General features: G+C 46.2%; 1 non-coding gene across 1 annotated transcript; it reads left to right on the plus strand.

Moving 5' to 3' along the window:
- Positions 1-2,687: 2,687 nt before the first annotated feature.
- Positions 2,688-2,808, plus strand: LOC123749080 (5S ribosomal RNA). The gene has a single exon (XR_006771848.1). It is a non-coding gene; the product is annotated as a 5S ribosomal RNA (ribosomal RNA).
- The last annotated feature ends 11,038 nt before the right edge of the window (positions 2,809-13,846 follow it).

Raw genomic sequence — 13,846 nt, forward strand, 5'->3', positions numbered from 1 at the left:
AACTAAAATTAACTAACAGTAGTGTTCACTTGAACTAATAATTGTATCTGTACAATAATGCTGGAATTCTTACGTAACCAAGCACCAGTATTGCGTCAGATTCTACCAAGTTAAACACATTTATATCCAGTGTGTTAAGCATTTTAGCTACAACTGCGCAAAGTAATATTATTCGTGATAAATAATTTCTGTGACGAATGCGGGACGCGGAGTGAGAGGGAGACGCCATTGTGGTAGACGACAGCTCGAGGAGAAGTCGCCAGTGTGCGGCGTGAAGACTTGTTGCGGAATTGAGCAACTCGTTTTGATGTCAGAGTCTAGGACACGTTGCGGTGAAGTTGTCAGCAAGATTTAACCTGATACTCATCCCAGAACTAGTTAATTTGTTATACGTGATCCGTCGTGACCGGTCAAATAAGCGCGTCGACATCCAAGCCAAGCTAGCCACCACGTGTTCGCCATTGTGAGAGCTTGGGACGCGGTTACGGCAAGCTTCAACTTATTCAGTGCCCTATTAGCTAAGTATATATATAACTCCCTTTTGATGCATCATTAGAGATTGTATATGGCAGGGTAGCTTGTCGTTACGTCGAGCAACTTAAACAAAACCCATGTCAGTATTCTAGATTTATTTATTTCCATTTTCTTCACATCGAACCACACATCGACCACACTACCACACACTCCACCACACTACCACACACCCCACCACACTACCCCACCATACTACCACACAATCCACCACACTACCACACTCCACCACACTACCACACACTCCACCACACCACCACACACCCCACCACACTACCACACACTCCACCACACTACCACACACTCCACCACACTGCCACACCACTCATTACACAACCACACACCACCAACACTACCACACACCCCACCACACTGCCAAACACCCCACCACACTACCACACACCCCACCACACTACCTCACACCCCACCACACTACCACACACCCTATCACACTACCACACAACCCCACCACACTACCACTCACCCAACCAAACTACCACACACCCCATCACACTACCACACTACTCGAGCACAGTTCCACACCCCAACACACTACCACACACCAGAGATCACTACCACACACCCTACCACACTACCACACACCCCACCAAACTACCACACACCCCATCAAACTACCACACTACTCCAGGACAGTTCCACAAACCACCACACTACCACACACCCCAGATCACTACCACACACCCCACCACACTACCACACACCCACCACACTACCACACACACCTCAACAGTACACACATCGTCCACACTACCACACACCCCATCACACTACCACACACCCCACCACACTACCACACCACCCCACCACACTACCACACCCCCATTACACAACCACACACCCCACAATACTAACACACACCCCACTACACTTCCACACACCCCACCACACTACCACACACCCCACCACACTACCACACAACCCCACTACACTACCACACACCCCACCACACTACCACACACCCCACCACACTACCACAAACCCCCACCACACTACCACAAACCCCCACCACACTACCACACACCCCACCACACTACCACACACGCATCCACACTACCACACACTCCACCACACTACCACACACCCCACCACACTACCACACACTCCACCACACTACCACACACTCCACCACACTACCTCTCACCGCACCACACTATCGCATATCCCCCACACTACCACATTCCCCACCACACTACCACGCACCCCAGATCACTACCACACACCCTACCACACTACCACACACCCCACCACACTACCACACACCCACCACACTACCACACACCCTTCCACAGTACCACACATCGACCACACTACCATACACTCCACCACACTACCACACACCCCACCACACTACCACACTACCCCACCAGAGTTTCACACCCCACCACACTACCACACACTCCACCACACTACCACACACCCCACAACACTACCACACACCCCACCACACTGCCAAACACCCCACCCCACTACCACACACCCCACCACACTACCTCACACCCCACCACACTACCACACACCACCTCACACTACCACACAACCCCACCACACCACCACACACCCCACCAAACTTCCACACACCCCATTACACTACCACACTACTCCAGCACAGTTCCACACCCCACCACACTACCACACACCCCAGATCACTACCACACACTCTACCACACTACCACACACCCCACAACACTACCACACACCCACGACACTACCACACACCCCTCCACAGTACCACACATCGACCACACTACCACACACTCCACCACACTACTACACACCCCACCACACTACCACACTTCCCCACCACAGTTCCACACCCCACCACACTACCACACACTCCACCACACTACCACACACTCCATCACTCTACCACACACTCCACCACACTACCACATACCCCACCACACTACCACACACTCCACCACACTACCACACACTCCACCACACTGCACACCCCTAATTACAAAACCACACACCCCACAACACTACCACACACCCCACTAAACAGCGCCAAACACCCCACCACACTACCTCACACCCCACCACACTACCACACACCCCATCACACTACCACACAACCCCACCACACTACCACACACCCCACCAAACTACCACACACCCCATCACACTACCACACTGCCAACGGCCATACCACGTTGAGAACACCGCTTCTCGTCCGATCAGCGAAGTTAAGCAACGTTGGGTTTGGTTAGTACTTGGATGGGTCACCGCCTGGGAACACAAAAAATGCTGTTGGCAATAATGTTTTTAAAGAACCGACAAGAATGAGAGGAGAAGATGAACCAGCAATGCTTGATTTGATATTTAGCCTAAATGAGTGGGATATAAGGGAAGTTAAGATGGAAGCGCCCTTGGGAATGAGTGACCACAGTGTATTGAACTTTGAGTACCTGGTAGAGCTAGGACTTATCTCCCCCAAAAAAGAACTAGGAATCAAAAGGCTGGCATACCGAAAGGGGAATTATGAACAGATGAGAAGTTTCATAAGTGAAATTCCTTGGGACACAGACCTCAGAGATAAGTCTGAACAGGGTATGATGGACTATGTTACCCAAAAGTGTCAGGAGGCAGTAAACAGGTTCATCCCGGCCCAAAGGGAAAAATACGAGAAGCAACAGAAGAATCCTTGGTATAATACGGCATGTATGGAATCGAAGAAACTGAACAAAAGGGCGTGTAGGAACTTCCGGAATAACAAAACACCAGAAAGCAGAGAGAGATACCAGAGAACCAGGAATGAGTACGTCAGGGTGAGAAGAGAAGCAGAGAAAAGTTTTGAAAATGATATAGCAAACAAAGCCAACAGCGAACGAAAGCTACTCCACAGTCACATCAGAAGGAAAACAACAGCGAAAGAACAGGTATTGAAACTTCGAACAGGCGAGGACAGGTATACAGAGAATGACAGAGAGGTGTGTGAAGAACTCAACAAGAGGTTCCAGGAGGTCTTCACAATAGAACAAGGTGAGGTAACTGTGCTAGGAGAAAGGGAGGTAAACCAGGCGGCCTTGGAAGAGTTCGAAATTACGAGAGAGGAGGTCAAGAGACACCTGCTGGATCTGGATGTTAGAAAGGCTGTTGGTCCAGATGGGATCTCACCATGGGTACTGAAAGAGTGTGCAGAGGCACTTTGCTTGCCACTCTCCATAGTGTATAGTAAGTCACTGGAGACGGGAGACCTACCAGAAATATGGAAGACGGCGAATGTGGTCCCAATATACAAAAAAGGCGACAGGCAAGAGGCACTGAACTACAGGCCAGTGTCCTTGACTTGTATACCATGTAAGGTGATGGAGAAGATCGTGAGAAAAAACCTGGTAACACATCTGGAGAGAAGGGACTTCGTGACAAATCGCCAACATGGGTTCAGGGAGGGTAAATCTTGCCTTACAGGCTTGATAGAATTCTACGATAAGGTGACAAAGAGGAGGAGCTGCAGGAGACAGGTCTGGCGTGATATCAACCCCCAAGTCTTTTTCCTTCTCTGACTCCTGAAGAATTCCCTCTCCCAGATGATACCTTGTATCTGGCCTCCTGCTCCCTACACCTACCTTCATTACATTACATTTGGTTGGGTTAAACTCTAACAACCATTTATTCGACCATTCCTTCAGTATGTCTAGGTCTTCTTGAAGCCTCAAACAGTCCTTTTCTGTTTTAATCCTTCTCATAATTTTAGCATCGTCCTGCAAACATTGAGAGAAATGAATCGATACCCTCCGGGAGATCATTTACATATATCAGAAACAAGATAGGCCCGAGTACAGAGCCCTGTGGGACTCCACTGGTGACTTCACGCCAATCGGAGGTCTCACCCCTCACCGTAACTCTCTGCTTCCTATTGCTTAGATACTCCCTTATCCACTGGAGCACCTTACCAGCTACACCTGCCTGTCTCTCCAGCTTATATACCAGCCTCTTATGCGGTACTGTGTCAAAGGCTTTCTGACAATCCAAGAAAATGCAGTCCGCCCAGCCCTCTCTTTCTTGCAACTGGAAAAGGTCCAAAGATTTGCCACCAGACTAGCACCCGAGCTGAGAGGTATGAGCTACGAGGAGAGACTATGGGAATTAAACCTCACTTCGCTGGAAGACAGAAGAGTTAGGGGGACATGATCACCACATTCAAGATTCTGAAGGGAATTGATAGGGTAGATAAAGACAGTCTATTTAACACAAGGGGAACACGCACATGGGGACACAGGTGGAAACTGAGTGCCCAAATGAGCCACAGAGATATTAGAAAGAACTTTTTAGTGTCAGAGTAGTTGACAAATGGAGTGCATTAGGAAGTGATGTGGTGGAGGCTGACTCCATACACAGTTTCAAGTGTAGATATGATAGAGCCCAATAGGCTCAGAAATCTGTACACCTGTTGATTGACGGTTGAGAGGCGGGACCAAAGAGCCAGAGCTCAACCCCCGCAAGCACAACTAGGTGAGTACAACTAGGTGAGTACACACCCCACCACACTACCACACACCCCACCACACTACCACACACCCCACCACACTACTACACAACCCCACCAAACTACCATACACCCCACCACATTACTACACACACAACCACACTACCACAAACCCCCACCACACTACCACACACCCCACCTCACTACCACACACCCCACCACACTACCACACATCGCACCACACTACCACAAACCCCCACCACACTACCACACACCCTGCCACACTCCATCACTCTACCACACACCCCCACCACACTACCACACACACATCCACACTACCACACACTCCACCAAACTACCACACACCCCACCACACTACCACACACCCCACCTCACTACCTCGCACCGCACCACACTATCACACATCCCCCACACTACCACACACCCCACCACACTACCACGCACCCCAGATCACTACCACACACCCTACTACACTACCACACACCCCACCACACTACCACACACCCACCACACTACCACACACCCCTCCACAGTACCACACATCGACCACACTACCACACACTCCACCACACACCCCACCACACTACCACACTACCCCACCACAGTTCCACACCCCACCACACTACCACACACTCCACCACACTGCCACAACCGTCATTACACAACCACACACCCCACAACACTACCACACACCCCACCATACTGCCAAGCACCCCACCACACTACCACACACCCCACCACACTACCTCACACCCCACCACACTACCACACACCCCATCACACTACCACACAACCCCACCACACTACCACACACCCCACCAAACTACCACACACCCCATCGCACTACCACACTACTCCAGCACAGTTCCACACCCCACCACATTACCACACACCCCAGATCACTACCACACACCCTACCACACACCCCACCACACTACCACACACCCACCACACTACCACACACCCTTCCACAGTACACACATCGTCCACACTACCACACACCCCATCACACTACCACACACCCCACCACACTACCACACCACCCCACCACACTACCACACTCCTATTACACAACCACACACCCCACAATACTAGCACACACCCCACTACACTTCCACACACCCCAGCACACTACCACACAACCCCACCACACTTCCACACACCCCACCACACTACCACACACAACACCACACTACCACACCCCCCACCACACTACCACACACCCCACCACACTCCCACACAACCCCATAACACTACTACATATCCCACCACACTACCACACACCCCACCACACTACCACACCCCCACCACACTACCACACACCCCACCACACTACCACACACCCCATCACACTACCACACACCCCCACCACACTACCACACATCCCACCACACTACCACACAACCCCAGTAGTGTAAAAGGAGACAAATTGGGGTATAATTTTTCAGAAACGGTTGGGCACTTCCATGCCGACTTGACTCTCAGGGGCCAGATCGAGCAACCCTCTTATTTTAGGTGGTTAGGTTAGGGCACAGTCAGCGTGCTCCTGGCTGGCTGGCCGGGTGGGGTGGTCCATACCCCCCTGGGGTCCCGGGGGGCCCACCACCCAGGGTGTACCTGAGGAACTGGTGCCCTATCCTAACCTGTTTTCTTGCACGATTTGTCGACTTGCTTTAAGATGAGTCTAGGGCCTCAAGAAGGGGGTCTCTACTTATGAGAGGTACCGAGGGTGAATGTTCAATAGTTAGAAACCAAAAAATACACTGGTGAAAGGCGTATAAACGTTTTTGGAGTATTTTAATGGCATGAGCAAAAATTCACGATTAGGCCCAGGGCTGTTACGAGAGTACTACGGTATCAATTTGGAGGCCCTTACTTTTGAATGGATCAGAGGGTGAATGTTCAATAGATTCAAACCAAGAAACACAGTTGAAAGCGAATATAGAAGTTTTTGGAGTACTTTAATGAGGCTATGACTGAATAGTATAGGGAGCCCTTGGGCACAGCTCCATTTTCTGTAATGGTCAGAGGTGGATAACCCCAGTGGGGGTCAAGCATACAAGGGGGGGGGGTCAAGATTCCTTACAAAGACCAAGTTTGGATATATAGGTGTAGTAAGCCTTATCTTGAATTTGCATGACACTGTGGGGTACATTGATATGAAGGGCGAGTCATAGAACAGGATCTGCATGTGAGATGGGTCATATTGGGGTTTTAAAGAAGTTAAGATAGCTTTAAAGAGTCCTGTGTGCTTGATAGTGGGGAAATGTTCAGTCAATAATTCTCGTGTTTTGAATCTGAATGAGGGGTCCTAGTTTGCGTTATAGTCGTAAAATGAGTTCCTTAGTATATTTGCTATGGAAAATGAGCTTTCAGTACTCTATATAATTTGAAATGAGGTCAAGAAAGACATGTTTATGTGTGAGAAGAGTCAGGTTGGAAACTGTTTATTCCAGTCATCCCCCCTTGGCTTTGCTCCGTTTTCTGTAGCTAAAGTAAAGATTCCATTTTCTGTGGCATTCAGTTGATTACTGGTGAAAAAGGCATACTTGCATTGGATGGTTCTAACCTGTTTATAGATTTTATAGATATATTTTTCGGGCCTCAAATTAGATTTTAATATGAAAAATAGCATCAAATGTATGTCTATCTTTTGTAATAAACGTTACAAGCATTAACAATACCTGTGATATTTCATAGAATACGAAAAGAAGTTTAAATAGTGGGGCTTCAGCCATATTGTGTTGGGTTTTGACACTCCAAACATTAATTTGACACTCTTAAATATATTATAAAGGAAAGTAGTTGAGTGGTTTAAGCAATTTAATACATACTGGGAATCTGTTCGTATTCTGTATTAAACTGCATTTGTTAACATCGTAATAGTTTTCAGCTATTGTGGTGGGGGCCCAATAACTTCATATAGCGCAACGACTGACACTATCTGTTGCTATGAAATGCTTTTTGAAATCATGTGTTAAAATTTAAAAGTCGACAGTTGCCATTTATGTCAGTGCCGTGGTATATCAAGCGCAAAGGTTTTCAGAAAATGTTACACCTCCACCTTTCAAAAAGTGAAAAGATGAATTCATTTTGGCATTACTGTCATTACTTTGGAAGTTTTTTAATGATAGCACATGCTTAAACAAACTCGCTCGCAAAAACAAACTCATTTTTTTTTTTGTTCAACTTACACAAATAAACCCAGGGCTTTCACATTCGCGCAAAATACTTGAATTGAAATTGAAATTGAAATAAGTTTATTGAGGTAAAATACACACAAAGGGATGAGGTAGCTCAAGCTATTCTCACCCCGTTCAGTACAACGTGTTAGTACATACATAGACACACATCACAAACAATAAACCTGTTACCAAACATTCTGAGAGATAAACATGTACATTTCCTCCTTCACAAGTAGTATGGTATCAGACGTACACACAAATACTTTTATGACCTAGTTATACTATATAGACAATTTGCAAGAGACATGCAGATAATTCAACAAAATATTACAGTCTTGGTGCAAAATTCTTATATCTCTCAAGAATATCATTAACCTTTCCTTTGTGACACATCCAGGCTATTTGCCCAGGAACAGTCCATATCTCAGTGTTTCTATATACATTAATCAACGGACAATCAAGAACATAATGGGCAAGGGTGTGAGACCTTAACATACCATACCATATAGTTTACACTTCGTGCCATTATCATGAACACCTATCCCATATTCCCAGTAATATTTGTACCCAAGCCTGAGCCACATGTACACAGAGTCACTCCAAGCATTTCTCCTTTTACCATAAGTGAAATGGGTGTTTTGACTCACATACATGTAGTGTTGCATGGTTAGACTTCTCTCATACATTATCCCTCTCCTCTCCACTCCTGCCTGTGCCGGAATATTTCTGATTTTGCTTCTTATTTGTCTCATTGTGAATTCACATTCAATGTCAACTTGTGATTTTGATGTGGCACGTTTGGCCAAGTCATCCGCCACCTCGTTGAGCACTATTCCTACATAAGATGGAATCCACATGAATTTCACACTATGACCTTTCAGCTGTATCTCAGTTATTCTTCTCTTACAATCCTCAACTATAGACATTATAAGAGAAGAATAACTGAGATACAGCTGAAAGGTCATAGTGTGAAATATACTTAGTCCCCCCTAAACTTAAAACAGTTGCACAATCTTACTTAAACACATTGCTAAATTCTTATACACAAACAAAAACTCAATTTTTAACTTACACAAATAAACACGGGCTTTGCACATTCACACACAAAAAAATGCTTAGTCCCCCCCCCCCCCTAGACTTGAACACTCACAATCTTACGGTGCTTTAATTGCCAAAGCCTTCCAAACCTGCACTGGGTCGTTAGTCATACATAGAATCAGGAAGAGCCCAGAGCCCACCCCAGTCGCTCACGCGGGCAATAGACATGTTTTTCGCCCAACTGTATTTATTTAAAATAATATGTCAGATAGAAAGAGTTTCGCATTGCTATTATATTTACCTTATAAAGCCTCTCTATAAAAATGATATGCCACTGCGAATTATGATTGTTTTATAATAAATATTGCATAAATACTTACACGATTTCATAAACAAAAAGAAATTTTAATGAGCCATGTTTGGAAGGCATCATCATTACGATAAATACAAACTTTTAAAACTAACTAAAAAAATATATCTCATAGAGGAAGATTTATTCTATAGGATATATGTTATTGTTTAAGTGTTTCATTCTATATAAAAAAGTTGCCAATCTTATCAAAACTCTGGCCACAATTTTTTTTTTTAAAGGATTTCCAAGTGAGTAAATCTCGCTTTCTACCACGTGTTTCCTCATTTGGAGTGGATGCAGAGTAACCTTCGTGCAAGTCCTGACTCAGTTCCCCAACGTCCAAACTATTGGATATTGCAAAATTTCACTAAATAATGCGGTATTTTAGTTGCCCCCTCTAATTATAGAGATTTTAATTTCTAAACATTTGAGTGCCAAGAACAACTCATCGTGCAGGCCCGCGTTCAGTCCCCGACGTTCAAGCTTTTTGCTATAGTAAATGTCTCTAAAAATGAGGCGTATCTCGCCCTGACCAACTGTTTTTGGCTTAATTGTAACCCATCCAGCTGCAGTCTGCTGGATAGAAGGGCAGTGGGCCTGATAAAAATAAAAAAAAATAAAAAACATAAATTGTTAGACTAGCTCTTTACATATGCTAGTTGTTTAATTTATTAACTGCTACTAATGCGATGATGATGCAAGAGGAGCCAGTACACATCTATGGATCAACCAATAAAAGCAGCAGACTTCTAGATGTTACTACTGCTCAGCTTAGCCCCCCCCCCCCCCCCCGTACCAAGATGGGAATAGGGGGGGGCTGCATTAATAAAATGAATTAAAACTAACATTCAATTATATATTCTCAAACTTATGCAAAAAAAAACTTTACAATCACATTTGCAAAACTTGCACAAATTAATTTTGGCAATTTCGTTTACTCATTATTTGTTTGTTTTTCTTGCTTGAGCCAAAAATGAATTGTTGGGTTCATTACCAGAGTCCATTTCCCACCGTGGTAACCCTTCCCACTACCCGCCCCACATGATGGGATTCATAATAAATGAACTAAACTAGCATTAATTATATTCTCAACAAACTTATGGAAACACCATACAATTACATTAGCAAGCTAACACAAATTCATTGAGCAAGTTTAACTATTCGCATACTTTGCGTCATTATATAATGGAATACGAAAAGGAAATTCGCAGAATTCAGAGATAACACCATCAATGGAGTCCAAGAAATACGCTTGTACTTCATTCATAATGATGCGCTGCCAGGAATCTTAGCAAAGTAACCAAAACATTTGCTTACTGTATGTATGTATGTGCAGGATGCACATGACTCTCCGGTTAGGCGGTTGTGGAGTGAGACCAGCAACTGCAGACTTCCCATAGTCGTAAAAATGCCTTGCATAGAGACCGTTGCAAGCCTCTTGTTGAATCACTTAGGGTGCATATATGTGTGTGTGTGTGTGTGTGTGTATGTAGCAGTGACAATTGCGTAACGAGCTTTCAAGAGATTGTCACCTACATAGCTAAACAATATGTAGGGTTCAGTTTCCAAATCAATTATGCAGCTCTCGAAACCTTTTCCCCCGCTACATGCGGGAGATCCCTTTTATTTTCAGCTAAAATATGCATTATATTCAGGGGGGTTCGCCGTGTCATAGCACAACCAAAAGCCCAATATACTCCCCTAAACTTTCCCTATACGTCAACTTTTCCATTGTACGTCAGGCTGCGAGCAGCCGCGTCCAACAGCCTGGTTGATCAGTCCGGCAACCAGGAGGCCTGGTCGACGACCGGGCCGCGGGGACGCTAAGCCCCGGAAGCACCTCAAGGTAACCTCAAGGTATCCCATCTAAATTTAAAAAAAATGCATTTCCAATACCCAATATATATATATATATGTATATATATATATATATATATATATATATATATATATATATATATATATATATATATATATATATATATATATATATATATATATACTGTCCCTCCCCCTCCCCCACCCACTCAACCCCCACCCCACCCCCAGGAATAGGAATGATTTGTTCAAGCCAAAGCCCAATTCACCCGAGTTTTCTCTATCTCATCTAAAAATAACGTTCATTTCCAATGCCCATTATCCAGCCACCACATATTCCCCATTCCCAAGACCATTTCATAGTGTTAGTGCTGTGGCCATTGTTACGGTGCCCTCTCCTATTTCTTTCGTTTGCCGGCTTAAAGAGTCATATCAGCTCTCCCTACTGATTCTCTGAGGTTCAGGGAGTCTAATGATATATGTGGCGACCAGACCGGCTGCCAGTTAAGGGAAAGAGGTTATATTATAAGTTGTAAATAAAGGAAAATTGGCGCCCTGTTATAAAATGAAACAGTATCCCCTACGGCAGATATGACCTTTTGGAAGGGAGACAAGCCGATCGCGGATTGGCCGACGTAGGTCGCGGGCGACAAATCAGGGCCCGCCATGACGTCACCGAGTGCCCCGGGCGGCGCCAACGTCAGAGTTGTACTGACCGTGGAAGCGACAGGACGCGCCTCGGTCTGCTCTCAAAGATTGGAGGCTCTGCAAGCCTTGTTCAGTGGATTGAGCTGGCCTGCGCAGCCTACCACCGTTATTGGAGACCCTGCGCTTCTGGGAAGCAAAAGAGGAACCAAGTTCAGTGAGCAGAGAAGTGCCCAAACTTGGAAAATAGTCGGCGACGACGCTGGGCGGCGCCGCTGGCTGGACGTTGAGGTCTGGAAGGTGGGCGAGCAAGCTAGCTGTGACTGGGGTCACATCCACTGAGAATCTTGGAAGGACGACACCGTGCCTAGGACAAGGAGCGACGCCCTGTGGGAGAGGCGAGTGTGGGGAAAAATAGTGATTAGCTCAGCGCCCATCGATGAACCAGGATTGGGGCAGCTGAATCTCAGGGATTGGAACGGCGACGACGCGAAGGCTTCACGACACCTGAGGACCTGTGGAACGCCCTGGATCGTCGAGGATCGACCCAAGGAAGCGTGGGAACCTCACACCATCGAGGGACAGGCGTCGTGAGCCAGGAGTGTAAGGTAGATCATTTTCCCTCCCATTACCCCTTGTATGAGTAGGCTAGTTAGGCCACAATATTTACTTGTGTATGTGGCAGCAAGACTTTATTACTTTAATAGTAGAGTAGGCTGCAAGGCAGCTTGTGTCCAGGACTGTCAGAGAGGACAGTGTGTATGGATGGCAGGACAGTGAAGAAGAGGTGCCGACGTGGTGAAGAGGCCCTCCTGTGAGAGTGTGAGACTCCTGTCTTCCTGCCCAGTTGAAGGAGAGTTGGAGGTCGTGGAAGAAGAGGCTGACGATCTCCAGACTCATCATCCATATTCCATATTCATGTATTACTTGTGATTGTGTGTGTGTGTTCATGTAATTTGCATCAGTAAATCCACACATTCTATTACTGTGTTTGAGTGTGCCTCCATTTATGATATTTCTCTATGAGCATACATTTCTGGCTACAAACAATATATAATACACCCACTGACCTGCATTGCTGGGGTGCAGATATAATAACCCAGCTGGCGACCTTGCTAAGAGGAAGATAGAGAAGACAGGCGGGAAAGGAGTTCCTGCAACCTTTTTTTTGTCTGGCAGGCAAGGCTCAGGGAGGTTATGGTTATAAGGTAAGCCTGAGTCTTCCTTCACTCCCCCACGGGTCTAGGCCGGAACTGTTAACAGCAGTTTCCCCGTGTTTGACTGAAGGGCTTCCAGGGTGAATCAGTGGCACCCCTTTGTGGTGGAAGCAAAGACCTGCGGAGGTGGGCATTGTTGGTCCTCTCTTGTGTGACCAAGGAGACTCCGGTGAATCCAGGGAGTCGGAGGGGCTGAGTATTTGGGCCTTTGAGCCCCTAGCAGCCGAGTGTTAGCAGAGCCCCGGACCGCCCACCCCCACGTGACAAGAGAACTGGCGACCTCGCCAGGATTCGAACCCCAGTAGCCAAGAACTGGGAACTTCGCCAGGAAGCGTGGATCAAGCTACAGTGTGGATCAAATTGCAAGACAAGTGTTGCCAGGGTACTAATACAGTGTGGCCAGTGAATTCGGTGGTACTGTTACTCAACCAGCTAAGGGACTGAAACGGTGAAATTAGTGCCTACTAACTTGTCTGTGCTGTCGTGTATGCTTGTTGATATAGAGATGGAGGAAGACAAAGTAAAGAAATTTATTGGCACAAGGGACGAGAGAATTTTGGAGGAGTGTACCAAGGCCCAGATCCAACAA

Source organism: Procambarus clarkii, chromosome 90, assembly GCF_040958095.1.
Source record: "Procambarus clarkii isolate CNS0578487 chromosome 90, FALCON_Pclarkii_2.0, whole genome shotgun sequence".
In the NCBI taxonomy this organism is placed as follows: Eukaryota; Metazoa; Arthropoda; class Malacostraca; order Decapoda; family Cambaridae; genus Procambarus; species Procambarus clarkii.